Source organism: Pelobates fuscus, chromosome 4 (genome assembly GCF_036172605.1).
Source record: "Pelobates fuscus isolate aPelFus1 chromosome 4, aPelFus1.pri, whole genome shotgun sequence".
NCBI lineage: Eukaryota > Metazoa > Chordata > Amphibia > Anura > Pelobatidae > Pelobates > Pelobates fuscus.
The window spans coordinates 238,663,302-238,681,063 of NC_086320.1; the positions used below are offsets into that span (position 1 = coordinate 238,663,302).

The 17,762-nt window shown below is 41.9% G+C and overlaps 1 protein-coding gene across 1 annotated transcript in view; it reads right to left on the reverse strand.

Annotated features, from left to right (window-relative positions):
• LOC134607990 (C-C chemokine receptor type 8-like) overlaps nt 1-17,762 on the reverse strand; it is a 150,517-nt gene that overhangs the window by 97,542 nt on the left and 35,213 nt on the right. The window contains exon 2 of the mRNA XM_063450609.1: nt 10,034-10,119. The gene's annotated coding sequence lies outside the window, so the exon portion shown is untranslated. The remainder of the gene's footprint in view (nt 1-10,033; nt 10,120-17,762) is intronic.

Below are 17,762 nucleotides of genomic sequence, written 5' to 3' on the forward strand. Positions count from 1 at the left end.
CCTAAATCCAGGGCTGCCCACATCCAAAATAAAAAATAAAATAAAAAAAAGTTCCCCCCAGTGGCTGAACTACCGGTCGGAGCTGCGTCCAGGCCCATCACACCAGGGGGCCTGGCTGCTCTGTACACCTCTGCTGGCAGGACTGACTCCCCTTGCAAAACTGCTATTTAGTATATTGCTAATTCGCAATATACTAAATAGCAATTATCCTAGCTCACTGATTGGCTGATTGGCCAGTAACCTCAGTAACGGGCAGAGTGGGGTGCAGATGGAGGTCCCGCTGTATTCATTGTTTGGGTGTCCCGCGGAGGCACACCGGAACTCAATGCCTACCCTCACCTCTTCCTGGGCGGAGTTCTGGCAGAGCTGCCTCCATATCCTGTCTGCAGGGCCCCTCCCTCAGTTCCCAGGATGCCAGCACTTAGACAGAACAGGGGAGCACAGAGCAAGCCCAGCAGACCTAAGGCCCCAGGATTCCCTGTCCCAGCTTGCAACAGTGGCACACAGGATCAAGGTGAGTGAAATACTCTCCATCACTTCTTCCTGCACACATAGGAGGCTGTCTCTTCCTGGCTCTACTTCTTTCTGTGTGTCTCACTTCCTTTCTGTCTCTCTAGTTTTTTAACTGTCTTAGGCTCTCCTTTTCTTGTGTCACTCTCCGTCTCTATGGTTTCCTAGCTGTCTCTGGATCTCCTTTCCTTGTGTCACTCTCTGCCTCTCTAGTTTTCTAGCTGTCTCAGTCTCTCCTTTCTTTGTGTCACTGTCTCTCTCTAGCTGTCTCTGGCTCTCCTTTCCTTGTGTCACTCTCTGTCTCTCTATGGTTTCCTAGCTGTCTCTGGCTCTCCTTTCCTTGTGTCACTCTCTGTCTCTCTATGGCTTTCTAGCTGTCTCAGTCTCTCCTTTCCTTGTGTCACTCTTTGTCTCTGGCTCTCCTTTCCTTGTGTCACTCTCTGTCTCTCCATCTCTTAACATGTGTAGCTCTGTCTCCCTTTGGCTCTGTCTCAGTCTCTCCCTCCCTATCTGTCTTCTCTGGCACTCTATCTCCCTCTCTGTTTCTTTGTCTCCCTCTCAAACAGCCACGAATACAATCACACTCAGCCAGCTCTCACACCCACACAATCACACTCATCCAACTGCACACATATATGTAACACTTACTCAGCAACAGTACAATCACACAAAGAAACCACACACGTCAACCATGTGTATTGCTTAGTGGGGAGTGACGAGGAGTGAAAATATGCACCAGGTAGAGTGACAAGGGGGCCCTACTTTAATTCTTGCCCAGTGGTCCCCAGTTATGCCCCTCGTTGCCCCCCATGGGCCCGCGGGGCTGGTACTGTGTTTGAATTGGGGCCCACACACTAAGGGGGACCACCGGGTGGCCCATACACAGCAAGAATAGCTAGACCCCAACTCCCAAGCACCCTAGCCAGCACACTGGACCTCAGGAAAGGTACCAGCAAAGGTAGGAAACTGTCTTTAAAAGTGTAAAGTGTGTGTGTGTCTGTGTGTGTGTCAGTATGTGTGTCAGTATGTCTGTGTGTGTGTGTGTGTGTCAGTAGGTCTGTGTGTGTGTGTGTGTGTGTCAGTAGGTCTGTGTGTGTGTGTGTGTCAGTAGGTCTGTGTGTGTGTGCAAGTATGTCTGTGTGTGTGTAAGTATGTCTGTGTGTGTGTGTGTGTGTGTGTGTGTGTGCGCAAGTATGCATGTCTCTGTGTGTGTGACAGTTTGTCTATGTCTGTTAGCCAGTATGCCTGTATGTGTGTGTGTCAATTTGTATGGCTGTGTGAGTCAGTATGCCTGTAACAGTGTGTCTGTCAGTGAGTGTGCGTGTGCCTGTCAGTGAGTGTGTGTTTGTTAGTGTGTGTCAAATCAGCAAGTGTGTGTGCCTGTCAGTGAGTGTGTCTGTTTAGGTGACTGCCCCCCCCCCTTTCAATCACATGGGAAACGTGTTTTTACTCTCCTCTTGGTGCGATGGGCCACTTGACTGGATTTGCCCCACAGGCTTAACGCTGCCAGCCCTCCCCTGTTTGTGACTAAGTGGCTACTAAAAAAGGCTGAACATACCCCATTTGCAATACCTTGGGTTGTCTTCTTTTGCAAATGGTATGCCATCATGGGGCTAATTCTCATTCCTTGGCTACCATACGCTCTCAAAGGCAACCTAACCAATCTGACAAATTTCAATAAAAAAAAAAAAGTAAAATCAAGCCTTATATTTGACCCTGTAACTTTCACAAACACTATAAAACCTCTACATGTGGGGTACTGTTATACTCAGGAGACTTCGCTGAACACAAATATTAGTGTATCAGAACAGTAAAATATATCAAAGCAATAATATCCTCAGTAAAAGAGCTGTTTGTGTGTGAAAAATGCAAAAAACTTCACTTTCACTGACAATATCATCGCTGTGATATGTTTTACTGTTTTAAAACACTAATATTTGTGTTCAGCGAAGTCTCCCGAGTAAAACAGTACCCCCATGTACAGGATTTAGGGTGTCATAGAAAGTTACAGGGTTAAACACAGTGCTAGCAAATTAAATTATCTGGACTTTTGGCCTGGGTTGGCAGGCAGGTCCCTCAAATTGCAATCATTAAAATTACTTAATTAGGTAAAAATATTACATAAATACGCATGTAGAATTTTAATATATATACATATTTATATATTTGACGTCTACGTGTATATTTCTGAAATTATTTATGTAATTATGTATGTGGACATATGTATATTTCGTATTATTTTTATTTATTTATTTATACATAGATATATATCATTACATTCTAAGTGTATTTTGATATAAATATATATATATATCAATATCAAAATACTGTTAGAATAAAATTGCATATATATATATTTTTTTTTTTTAATTAATAAAAAAATATTTTTATTTTTTGTTATTTATTTTTATTAACATATTATTTTTATTTTATAATAATATATATATACCATATATATAGTTATTATATATATTGTATATATTCGTGTGTAATTTAAATATAAGTGTATTTTTATATTAATATACGTATATATAAATATAAAAATACACTTAGTATGACATTATATATATGATACATATAAATATATTATATATAGATATATATAGATATAATACATGTATATATATCATATATATATACACATATTATTATTTTTACACTGATTGTTTTTTTTTTCACTTTATTTTTTTGATTTTTCACTTGCAGGGAGACTGCCTGTCAGCACAGACAGTCACCCTGCAGGCAGACACATGGACCCCTATTGCGGTCATGTGATCGAGTGATCAAATGGCCGTGGGGTCCTGATCTGCCGAGGGGGGACTGCCCGGGCAGACAGGCAGTCCCCCTGGACCGGGAGGAGAGCTGATCGCCGCCGTGGGACCGACGGCGATCAGGTAAGTAGCCCCAGACCGTTCAGGACCGTCAGCGGTCCAAACGCATGTTTTACCGCTGACGGTCCTGAACCGTCAGCGGTCCTGAAGGGGTTAAGGATACTAAATATGGACACTCTTTAGCAGATAGATCCGTCATTTGGTTTCCATGTATATGGCAATCCCACAAAGGATATGGAATATCTACTAAATCTACTAAATTATCTACTAAATAGCTGATAGATCTAAATCATAAAAAAGACCCTTTATTCATAGGGTCTTTCAGCTGTGTTTAGTAGATATGTACCATTATGTGAGAATACCATATTTAAGGATTCCAAATTAAGAGATGCCTGCTAAACTGTACCCTAATTCAGTATTCTTTGAAATAATGTGAATTGTGGTGTCTGAATTTTCAAAGCAAACAAATGTATTTCCACATTTTTTTTCCATTCTAAATTGATCATTTCCAAATGTGTCTGAACCAAAATGAGAAAAGTAATTCAAATGGAACAAAATGAATTTTTCGCCTGTGCATATCCCTGCTCACAATCGAATCAGCAATTTACTTAATTATAATTTTAACACATATAGGTTGCTGATACCATTGCATTAAAAATTGCTCTAAACACCATGACCACTTCACTGATTTGAAATGGTTATGGTACTTGACATCTTTATGTGCACCATTTCAGTTTGAAATGCTGCACATACCGAATTTACAGTGCCTTGAAAAAGCATTCACCACCCTTGACTTTTTACCTATTTTGTTACATTACAGCCTTCAATCAATGTTTTATTAATCTGAATTTTATGGGATGGATCAGAACACAATAGTCTAAGTAGGTGAAGTAAAATGAGAAAAATATATACATAAAACTATTTTTTAGAAATAGAAAACAGATAATTGGCATGTGCGTATGTATTCACCCCCTTTGTTATGAAGCCCATAAAAAGCTCTGGTGCAACCAATTACCTTCAAAAGTCACATAATTAGTAAAATGATGTCCACCTGTGTGCAATCTAAGTGTCAAATGATCTGTCATTACATATACACACCGTTTTTGAAAGGCCCCAGTGGCTGCAACACGTAAGCAAAAGGCACCACAAACCAAACACTGCCATGAAGACCAAGGAACTCTCCAAACAAATAGGGGACAATGTTGGTGAGAAGTAAAAGTCAGGGTTAGGTTATAAAGAAATATCCAAATCTTTGATGATCCCCAGGAGCACAAATCTATCATAACCAAATGGAAAGAACATGGCACAACAGCAAACCTGCCAAGAGACAGCCGCCCACCAAAACTCACGGACCGGGCAAGGAGGCCATTAATCAGAGAGGCAGCACAGAGAGTGAGACCTAAGGTAACCCTGGAAGAGCTGCAGAGTTCCACAGCAGAGCCTGGAGTATCTATACATAGGACGGCAATAAGCTGAACACTACATAGAGTTGGGCTTTATGGCAGAGTGGCCAGAAGAAAGTCATTACTTTCAACAAAAAACGAAATGGTAAGTTTTTTGAGTTTGCGAAAAGGCATGTGGGAGACTCCCAAAATGTATGGAGGAATGTGCTCTGGTCTGATGAGACTAAAATGTAACTTTTCGGCCATCAAAGAAAACGCTATGTTTGGCACAAACCCATCACATCACCCAAAGAACACCATCTCCACACTGAAACATTGTGGTGGCAGCATCATGCTGAGAAGGTGTTTTTCAGCAGCCGGGACTGGGAAACTGGTCAGAATTGAGGGAAAGATGGATGGTGCTAAATACAGGGATATTCTTGAGCAAAACCTGTACCAATCTGTGCGTGTTTGAGGCTAGGACGGCGGTTCACCTTCCAGGAGGATAATGACCCCAAACACACTGCTAAAGCAACACTTTAGTGGTTTAACCCCTTAAGGACCAAACTTCTGGAATAAAAGGGAATCATGACATGTCACACATGTCGTGTCCTTAAGGGGTTAAGGGGAAACATGTAAATGTGTTGGAATGGCCTAGTCAAAGGCCAGGCCTCAATCCAACAGAAAATCTGTAGTCAGACTTAAAGATTGCTGTTCACAAGCACAAACCATCCAACTTGAAGGAGCTGGAGCAGTTTTGCAAGGAGGAATGGGCAAAAATCCCAGTGGTAAGATGTGGCAAGCTTATAGAGACTTATCCAAAGCGACTTGGAGCTGTGATTGCCGCAAAAGTTGGCTCTACAAAGTATTGACTTTATATTTCTGCACATTGACCTTTTCTGTTATTTTGTCCTATTTGTTGTTTGCTTCACAATAATAATAATAATAATAATAAAAAAAAAAACATCTTCAAAGTTGTGGTCATGTTCTGTAAATGAAATTATGCAAATCCTCAAACAATCCATGTTAATTCCAGGTTGTGAGGCAACAAAACACGAAAAATGGCAAGGGGGTGAATACTTTTGCAAGGCACTGTAAGCACTCTGCTGCCAAAGGTGTAACTCCACCTTTTTCTGTCATTAGTCAGCCTGGAGAGAGAATGCCAGGCTGGCTAATGTTAATTCTGTGCATTTATGGCATCTGTTGTCATCATGCTGGCACCTTTTTGAATTGAGCAACATTGCCTTTCTTTATCTGTATATCAAGGATTCTTGTTTATCCCATATAGTGGAGCACCATTGGTCTGAAGGGATCATAGGAGCATCTAGGACTGCATTGCAACTCTTTTGACCAATGATAGCATCCCATACCGTGCAAGACCTCCCCTCCAGCTCATTTTATGGTGCACTGTGATTACATAGTTGTACACACTAACTTTCATACAGAACATTACTGTGAATGTAATTGCTGTTGGACCAGAGTATTGTATTATTTGAGGTTTCTAGTTCTATCTGGCCAGCACCTGACTAGGTAACTTACTAGTTTTGTATTTCTATCAACCTGTGATGAAAATTTCTCATAGTGTTTCGACTCCTTATAAATTGCTGTTGTGGGAGGTAGGATGTCAGCCTTTCACATTTATGGGTAAGTGGAATTCAATATTGAACTATGTCCTTACAGAGCAAGAGTTGCAAAAAAAAAATCATCTTTGGTTGCTGCTAAATTCCAAGAAGCTGCTTATAAATGGATTACTTTTTTGTATTGCAACCCTACAAATTTGTCCAGGAACTTCCCTTCATTTGGACTGAGTTGTTGGCACTGTGGACAAGGGCCAGGCATGCATCTTCATGAAATAGGCAAGCTCAGAATTACTGCGGCTCTGCACAATTGCTCACCCACTTGGATTTAAACATTTTAATTTACCCCCTAGTCACCCCTATATGCCCCTAGGCCCCCATATTACCTTTTTTACCTTTGTGTGGGTAGATGAAGGCCCTGTGGGACACGTCATCTTCCCACACTAGATAGCGCTGTAAAACTCCCGCTCATGCCCAGTTAAACACTGGGGCATTTGCTAGTGTCCGAAATTCGGATGGAAATTTTGTCTATTCATTCATTCGTCAGAAAGACGAATGAATAGAAATGTCAGATGAACAAACAAACACTGAATATTAGTGTTTGTTTGTTGGTTCACCGACACGCAGCTCCCTCCTTGTAATATGTGAAGATAGAAGCGGCGGGGAGCTGTGTTCCCCGCCGCTTCCTAAGCCCCCCATGTCCTCCCTCACACTATGGGGTCAATATGACCCCCATATTTGCATAAGAGAGTAGGGGTATGTATGCTAAACAGTAAGCAACACTCCTAATAACTGGCCCATCTATATGAGCGGTGGGTGGGGCCCTAAATTACAATAAGGGGGGAGACATATTGTCCTCCCCCCCGGCCCCCACCCATGAGCGGTGGGTGGGGGCCCTAATTGACAATATGGGGGAGACGTATTTTCATCCCCCTGGTCCCCACACATGGGCAGCGAGTGGGGGCGCTAAATTACAATAAGGGGAGGAAGACCAATTGTCCTCCTCCCGGGCCCCACCCATGAGCGGCAGGTGGGTGCCCTAAATGACAATGGGGGAAGACCTATTGTCCTCCTCCCTGGCCCCAACCCTTGAGTGGCTGGTTGGGATCCTAAATTACAAAAAGGGGGGAACTATTGTCCCCACAACCCAGTGGGTGGGGGTTATAAGAGACAATAGGAGGGCCCACCAGGGACAATAGGGGGGCCCCACTGGGGGGGCCACCCCCACCCACGGGCGATGGGTGGGGGCCATGGGCGACGGTTGGGGGCTAAATGATTACCAGTAAGGCTCACTATTTATCTATCAAAGCACTCTTATTGGTTGGCTTAAAATGCAGGGCGTAGGAAGGCTTTATAAGCCTTCCCCTACCTCTGCGCAGTGCCTTCGCTGAGTGAGGATGGATTTTTTTTTTTTTTTGGTGGTGGTGGTATTTTTTTTTTTTTAGTGGTGGTATTTTTTTTCGGCGTTTTTTTTTTTTGCGCTCAGGTTTTTTAATTTTATTTTATAAGTTCGATGGGTATTATGGATTTTTATTTTGAATTTTTTGGCCTCATGGGTGGAGGCAAAGCGTAACCCTATGGCCCCCTTTAGTTGAATACTTCCCCACTCACTTGGCAAGGGTGGGGGCTCGAGGGGGACACTCCCTGTAACGGATCGCCTGGCACCCCGACTTGGTACCTCCGTTAATGGATGCTCCTAGTGCTTCCTGAGGACTCCAAGCACTCTGGCAGACACCACAATCACTGAATCCGAGAAACCTTTTAAATTCTCCCAAGCATATGAATGCTGTAGACCATTGAATAGGAACCATACGAATAGGCTTGTACTCCTAGCAGTCAACTGGAACAGCATGCAATAAATCCTTCCCCCCAATAATGAGACGACACATCACTTTGAGGGTAAAACAGGAACTCTCGACTGGCTCATCCAGCCTGGCTTTTATTTCCATCTCACACATACAGGCCACACCCAGGGGGAGGCATAAAATAACCAATCCGAGATATGGTACAACCCACACATCCCCTCCCCTTAGCCTGAGAGATAATCCACTTATTATACAGTTTAAAACATAACTTTTACACAATATCTGTAACTTCAAAACCATACATCACATTCACATACAAATCACATATTCAGACTCAGCATACTTTAAACATAAACCCTTCCAAAATTCAGGCAAATCCCTCCAGTGGATCAAAAGTTACATGGAAGTCCTTTTATGACCGACCGCAAGCACATTTTCTTGCCCAAAACAGTTCCATCGATTTGGGCTGTGCGGTCAGTCAATTCCTGGCATAAAAATGGCTAAGTCCCATTCGAAGTGTGCCTGTACTTCGACTTTAGTCGAAGTGGAGTTGATGTTAAGGGTCGGCAATGTTCGAAGTTAAAATGGCCGCCGCCACGTGGTCCTCTGTCCGATACCGGTCACTTCGACGACTTCGACAACTTCGGTAACTTCGGTAACTTCGACAGCTTCGACAGCTTCGACAGCTTCGACAGCTTCGAATGTGTCCAAAGTGCCATATACAAAAGTACCAATCTGTCCCCAAAGTATTTAAAGAGCTAGGGACAGTATAATACAATCCACCTGCCCAAAAGTAGTTCTTAAAGGGTCAGTACATTATGGTAGCAGTCCATAAGCCCCAATTCAGTCCCTTAAAGGGCAATATCTCCCAGGGACCATAATCACTGGGCAGGAGGCTAGCAGCCAGGCTTCTCCAGTTCTCAGTGGCGAGGTTGGTTCCGCCACACTCCCTTTTTTAATTTTTTACAACAGTGAGCAGCCATGCCCCTACTTGCGAGTAGGGGAAGATTAATTACGAATATTAAGTAATCTTTACTTAGTATTAGTAAAGTTGGCTGAAAGACCAATCTAAACCGTGGGAATTAGGGAGCTATCTACTAAGTAGCTGCAAGATGCAGCCGCAGCACGGGGATTGGATTGGAAATTTCATTTATTTTAGAACCGACCTAAAAGTACCGATTGTCGCCCTAACATGAATGAACAAACTGTTCTCATTCTGTCTGGATGAAATTCGGTAGTTTCGCCGGCGTTCTGCCTAAATGACAGGACGTTCAGGAATAGTGAAAGGAGGCATTGCAAGATCACGGAGGAAAGGTGAGAATTGTGGGAAATTGCTCTGACCACAGGAAATGGAGCACACTTTGCTCCTCCGCTGGTCATAGCTGGTCAGACATAGGCAATATACATAAGACAAAGTAGTCCCTAGTGGAACAGATCCTGAGAGAGGAAGAGAAGAGGAAGCGATTAGGGAAAGGTATGTTAGGCATGACATTGCCGCTTTAAGGCCTACTCTATTGGGGACAGCATGGAACATCCTTACATCCCTAAGGGGTTATAAACTGATATATAGTACTTTAAGAGAAAGTGTTAAATTATAGTGAAATGAAATACGAAAAATATGCACAAATTCATGGAACCTTAAAAAAACCATTGGTCATGAATAGGTTAAAGCTTACTATTTCTAAGACAGCAAGGAATGTATTAAGAATATTAAAGGGTTAAAGATGTATGTTTATCATTTATCGGAAAATACCAGTTTAGTAATGGCAGTACATTTTGTAGATTTCTGTTATTTTAAGTTGTTATTGCTACAATTATGAGGCTAAATGCAATGTTTACAGAGTTACACTATATGATCTCCTTAGATCGAGGATTTTCAGTCATTAGTGTAAATTCTTGAGTTGAAAACAACTTCAGCTCAATCTTACCTGACGTGCTCCACAGAGGGAGTTCTGATCGTTTTGATGATACACTTATACAATTCACTGAGAAGATGCAGCGTTAATAGAAGCCCCTGGAGAAAAAAAAAGATATTCTTATATGCAGAAAATTATGCATTAAATGTTAAATGAAATAAAGTAACAAGAAAAAAATAATCTGTTGATTGTAATCTAATTCATGAAATGTGTATTTGTTTTTCAACAACCGCAACAGACTAAGAATGTCTTTAAATACCTAATTGGGTTTTTCGTGTGTGTGTGTGTGTGTCTGTGTACCCACAGACACACACACACGGCCGGTGCAAGCTTTTTTGCCGCCCTAGGCAAAAAATATTTTTGCCGCCCCATTCGCTCCACCCACACATGCCGACTAACACACACGCACTGACCGATGCACACACATTGATCCATGCAGAGACACACATATAGACACACACTGACCCATGCAGACACACAATGACCCATGCAGACACACAGTGACCTATGCAGACACCCAATGACCCATGCAGAAACACACTGATCCATGCAGAAACACACTGATCCATACAGACACGCAATGCCCCATACAGACACGCAATGCACCATACAGACACATACTGACTCATACAGACACACAATGTCCCATGCAGACACACAATGTCCCATTCAGACACACACTGACTCATTCAGACACACACTGACTCATTCAGACACACAATATCCCATACAGACACACAATGCCCCATTCAGACACACAATGCCCCATTCAGACACACACTGACCCATACAGACACACACTGACCCATACAGACACACACTGACCCATAGAGAAAAACATACACAAACATATTGACTGAATCACACTAACACATTCTCTGACACACTTCTTGCATCCATTGCTGTTTCTATGTCCAGCTTGCCGACGCCTGGTGGCTCCAGTACTTCTTTTTTCTTCACATTTCTTGACATGCTCCTGCTCACTGTCTACACATACGGCGGAAGGGGCGGGAGCGAGCAATTGAAGCGCCCTCGCGCTACTGCCGCTTGCCGCAATGGATGATTGGGAGGGGGGGTCTGGCTGCCTCCTGACCAGTGTTTTACCGGGCGCTAGTGAGCAGCAATGCAAGTGCTCCCTAGCGCCCGGGAACATGGCCAGCACAACGCTAGAAATAATAGAGGGTCGGACGCGGGGGAAACTTGACAGAGGGGTGACACAGATGATCATAAAGCAGCAGGGCCGGCACCCCCCTTTCACCAGCGCCCTAGGCGGCCTTCTAATTGGCCTATAGGAAGCGCCGGCCCTGCACACGCGTGCACACACACACCTAATTAGGTATTCAAAGACATTCTTAGTCTGTTGCGGTGTGTGTGTGTGTGTGTGTATATGTATGTGTGTGTGTGTGTGCATATATATATATATATATATATATATATTGCAATAAATGGATAGCACTCCGGGGTCTTTCAGATGAAAATAAAATTTAACTTTTAATTCATGTTAAAAAAAAAAATACATCAACGTTTCGGCTCGCCTCTGGAGCCTTCTTCAGGATGACAGACATCGATGTCTGTCATCCTGAAGAAGGCTCCAGAGGAGAGCCGAAACGTTGATTTTTTTTTTAACATGAATTAAAAGTAGAATTTTGGAGTGCTATCCATTTATTGGAATATCTACATCATTGTGCTGGATCAGCACCGGGAAATATTAGTATCTTTACCAGGAGTGCAAGCAATATTAGTATCTTTACCAGGAGTGCAAGCATTTTTGGATTTTGTGTGTGTGTGTGTGTGTGTGTGTGTGTGTGTGTGTATGTATGTATGTATGTATGTATGTATGTATGTATGTGTATATATATATATATATATATATATATATATATATATATAAACCAAAAATTGAAGACAGGAGCACTCTCTGGGAATTTCAAATTTATATTATCAAAAAATCACCACCTCTACATCAACGTTTCGACCCTTCAGGGCCTTTATCAAGATAATAACAGTGTAAAAAAATGCCTATATATACAGTGAAACTAAATGTATAACTTACCCCATCTGTGTGAAAAGTTTTCTATCCACTTCCGTGTTCCGTGACTGTGCGCATGCGTATGGACGTGTATCCGTGCGTGATGACGTGATCAAAGTGCGACCCGGTGCGCCTGCGTGTAAACGTGCAATAGTGCGTGCTGACGTGATAATAACGCGCACCGGACACCTACTGTGTCTAAATAACCGTTCCCATGGATACACCCCCGTGACATGCATGTTACAAGGAGGAGAGAAATACTTAGTCCAAAATAGACCAGCCGAGAATTAAGTACATATATAAGCCGAGGAAATCATCCAATCCAATTAGTTACCCATGCTAAAACCCTGACTGTACAACTGCCCTAGGTCCTGAAATCAAACCTAGATAAAGTAGGAAATGTGCCAACGAACTATATTCAAGAATCTATAACTAAGACAGAAAAATGTGTGTATATATAAAAAAAAAACTAAATCTTCTATATGAGCCTGTGTCCAGTGTAAATCAGTGTAAAGTGTATGTACAAAGACTAATGTGTATGTAAAAATAGTAGTGTAAACCCTATGAAATCGGTGACAATCCAATCCAGTGCCCCACACACCCCAGTGACAATCTAATGTACCAATCTAAAACCCCCTCCTAACCCAACCCTAGTGATAAAGTGAGTGACGGTGTCCAGATCTAATAAATAAATTAACAAAGGCTAGATGTAACAATCCTAAAGCATATCATACATATACATTAAAAAATCACCATACAAAATCCAACATATACAGCCTCAGTCTATCCTGCCATCCTGCCGACTGATGTTAAGTCACTAACAAAATTAATATATTAAATCGCTCTCTACCCTACGTCAGGATAGTGCAGCATAAAAAATGCAGTCAACTGCATATGTTGACGAATGTCTGCCGTCAAACCACTAATGTGTTAACGAGTATCCAAAAATGAACTGAACGATATGTACTCATTGAGTCCTTTGGGCTGAACGGTGTCCAATTGTCTGATCCAAAATGTCTCTCTCTGTAATAACAATCTGGAACGATCTCCACCTCTGGGTAAAACCGGTATTCTGTCTATGGCAATGAATTTGAGTGTAGGCAACCTATGATTGTATTGCAGGAAGTGTTTCGCCACCGGTTTTTCCGTCTTTCCATCTCGAAATGCTGTTGTAATGGCCGATCTATGACCTCTGATCCTATCCCTTAGAGTCAAATCCGTTTTACCAACGTAAAATAAACCACAAGGACACGAAATTAAATATACAACATGATCTGTCAAACATGTTATATAATGCGATATTTTATAACGCTTGCCAGAGTGTGGATGAACAAAGGATGAACCAGTGAGCATGTGTCCACATGTGACACAGCCTGGACAACGAAAACATCCCTTTCTCTCTGATATAATAGGAACCAATTTGTCTCGTGGTAGATCCGTTCTCATCAGCAAATCTTTGAGGTTCCTATTTCTGACGTGTGATACTCTGGGGGTATTAGAGAAAATCGTGCTTAAGGTTGTATCCGTTGATAGAATATCCCAATGTTTTCTAATGCTCCTAGTGATATTGTCACTGGCCTGTTCTCTATTTGTAGATCTCGTGTAGAGTCGTCCGAGTTGTTTCTCATCACCCTGAGAAATTGAGAAATTGGTAAGGACTTTTTTAATGCCGGAGGATGATAGCTAGTGAAATAAAGCAAGGTCAGCCGTTTTTTTATATAGGCGATAGCCAATCTGATTGTTGACCGTATATACCTCCACATCCAGAAATTGGATTTTGTCTGTGTCAAAATTTAGGGTCAGATTAATCGGAGATTCATCATGATTCAATGCGTTGATCATAGATATAAGTTCACCCTCTGAGCCAGACCATATCATGAAGATGTCATCCACAAACCTGTAGTAAGCCATGATTTGTGAGCCAAATTTTTGCAGAATGTTACTTCTTTCATATATGTGCATGAAGCAATTGGCGTACGATGGTGCTATGGCCGATCCCATCGCCGAATTTTTTGGAAAAGGCACGTCTCGCACGGTTAGGACCCAGATTACCATACCTATGAGATTCCACTCGGCCAGTGACAATATCACTAGGAGCATTAGAAAACATTGGGATATTCTATCAACGGATACAACCTTAAGCACGATTTTCTCTAATACCCCCAGAGTATCACACGTCAGAAATAGGAACCTCAAAGATTTGCTGATGAGAACGGATCTACCACGAGACAAATTGGTTCCTATTATATCAGAGAGAAAGGGATGTTTTCGTTGTCCAGGCTGTGTCACATGTGGACACATGCTCACTGGTTCATCCTTTGTTCATCCACACTCTGGCAAGCGTTATAAAATATCGCATTATATAACATGTTTGACAGATCATGTTGTATATTTAATTTCGTGTCCTTGTGGTTTATTTTACGTTGGTAAAACGGATTTGACTCTAAGGGATAGGATCAGAGGTCATAGATCGGCCATTACAACAGCATTTCGAGATGGAAAGATGGAAAAACCGGTGGCGAAACACTTCCTGCAATACAATCATAGGTTGCCTACACTCAAATTCATTGCCATAGACAGAATACCGGTTTTACCCAGAGGTGGAGATCGTTCCAGATTGTTATTACAGAGAGAGACATTTTGGATCAGACAATTGGACACCGTTCAGCCCAAAGGACTCAATGAGTACATATCGTTCAGTTCATTTTTGGATACTCGTTAACACATTAGTGGTTTGACGGCAGACATTCGTCAACATATGCAGTTGACTGCATTTTTTATGCTGCACTATCCTGACGTAGGGTAGAGAGCGATTTAATATATTAATTTTGTTAGTGACTTAACATCAGTCGGCAGGATGGCAGGATAGACTGAGGCTGTATATGTTGGATTTTGTATGGTGATTTTTTAATGTATATGTATGATATGCTTTAGGATTGTTACATCTAGCCTTTGTTAATTTATTTATTAGATCTGGACACCGTCACTCACTTTATCACTAGGGTTGGGTTAGGAGGGGGTTTTAGATTGGTACATTAGATTGTCACTGGGGTGTGTGGGGCACTGGATTGGATTGTCACCGATTTCATAGGGTTTACACTACTATTTTTACATACACATTAGTCTTTGTACATACACTTTACACTGATTTACACTGGACACAGGCTCATATAGAAGATTTAGTTTTTTTTTATATATACACACATTTTTCTGTCTTAGTTATAGATTCTTGAATATAGTTTGTTGGCACATTTCCTACTTTATCTAGGTTTGATTTCAGGACCTAGGGCAGTTGTACAGTCAGGGTTTTAGCATGGGTAACTAATTGGATTGGATGATTTCCTCGGCTTATATATGTACTTAATTCTCGGCTGGTCTATTTTGGACTAAGTATTTCTCTCCTCCTTGTAACATGCATGTCACGGGGGTGTATCCATGGGAACGGTTATTTAGACACAGTAGGTGTCCGGTGCGCGTTATTATCACGTCAGCACGTACTATTGCACGTTTACACGCAGGCGCACCGGGTCGCACTTTGATCACGTCATCACGCACGGATACACGTCCATACGCATGCGCACAGTCACGGAACACGGAAGTGGATAGAAAACTTTTCACACAGATGGGGTAAGTTATACATTTAGTTTCACTGTATATATAGGCATTTTTTGACACTGTTATTATCTTGATAAAGGCCCTGAAGGGTCGAAACGTTGATGTAGAGGTGGTGATTTTTTGATAATATAAATTTGAAATTCCCAGAGAGTGCTCCTGTCTTCAATTTTTGGTTTATATGTCTGCTGGGATGCACCCGGGTATAAGTCTGTGGATTATTACTATTGGAGGTCGAGTGCCAGAGGTTGGATCTTTTTTTATATATATATATATATATATATATATAGTGTAGATTGAAATACCAGAGTATTGCCGTATGCAATGATACCTTTTTTTATTGGCCTAACATAATATTTCAAAGGTAAGCTTTTTCCTCTCTTCCTCAGGTCTGAAGCAATATGATCAATCTGCATTTTAAATCAATTCACCCAAATATTATTTACATTTTCAATAGTGATGTCCCGAACGGTTCGCAGGCGAATAGTTCCAGGCAAACATCGCTTGTTTGCGTTTGCCACGGACGGCGAACATTTGCGATGTTCGGTCTGCCCCCTATTCGTCATCATTGAGTAAACTTTGACCCTGTACCTCACAGTCAGCAGACACATTCCAGCCAATCAGCAGCAGACCCTCCCACCTCCTAGACAGCATACAATTTTGATTAATTCTGCTGCATTCATTTTTTTTGTGTTTATTATACATTATCCTCCATAGCCAGTAACCTGTGTTTATTATACATTATCCCCCATAGCCAGTGACCTGTGTTTATTATACATTATCCCCCATAGCCAGTAACCTGTGTTTATTATACATTATCCTCATATAGCCAGTAACCTGTGTTTATTATACATTATCCTCCCCATAGCCAGTAACCTGTGTTTATTATACATTATCCCCCCATAGCCAGTAACCTGTGTTTATTATACATTATCAATTCTAATAACCACCTACAAATAATTGTGCCCAAATCTACATACCATCACCACGCAAGAACATTCTATTACAGCCACTTCGGTTTTCTAACAGCCTGTTTGTTATCAGTTTGCACTAGTACTATTGACTACTAACTAAAAGATCTCTCTAGGGCTACCCTATACTTATGGACAGCCTTCCATTACCTATCACACATTATACGTCAGTCTGTTAATCCCGCTACTTTAAAAAAGTGCCTTTGAACTGTGGTGTTGGTGAAAACTGCTTAGAATCCCTTGGATTGCCAGAAAATCCAATATATCCGTACTACAGGAAATCAAGACAAACTGTTCACTGGAAGCTTTGATCGTGAGGCTGAAGATCAAATATATTGGCCATATAATGAGTAGGCAGGATTTTCTAGAGAAGACTCTAATGCTGGGAAAGATTGAAGACACATGAAGACGGGGACAACCGAGATGGAGATGGATAGATGAGGTCACTGAAGCCCCGAACATGAAGTTGTTGGAGCTCAGAGGAGCAGTGACTGAGTTGATTTTATTCTTCTTGTAATAAAAGCTACATTTTACAGTGGTTTTTTTTGGGGGGGTATCAACTAGAACAGATGTAAGCAATCTTTGGCACTACAGATGTAGTGCAGTGGTGTCTCTAGGATTCATTTTTAGGGGGGCACATGGTGGGCCAGGCACAGAAGTAGGGGGGCAGTTACAAAACATGGATGTATGCACATGCTTCCTTAATCCCTCTGCAAACTGCAGTCTCAGCCAAGTAGGTAATGTGTCCCACCTTAGATGTAGCCGCACTGTCCGTTCAGCTCGCATCTACCCCATCCACGTCTTTTTTGCCCCCCTACTATCCATGTCTCTGTTCCCCTCCCTTTCATGTCTTTTCTCACCCCCTTCTTCCATGTCGTGGATGTAATTTGTATTGAATGCAGTGTGTGTATTGAATACATTGTGTGTGTGTGTAGTGGATGCAGTTCCTGTGATTGTGTTGTGTAACTAGTGTTTGTGTGGTGGATGCAGTGTGTCTAGTGGATGCAATGTATGTGCATGTGGTAGTGTCTGTGTAGTGCATGTAGTGTTGGATAAGTGCTTTGGGATTAACCCTCCCTCCCTGCCTCTTACCTGTGGGCTGGAAGGGAAGGAACAGTGTGTAGGAAGG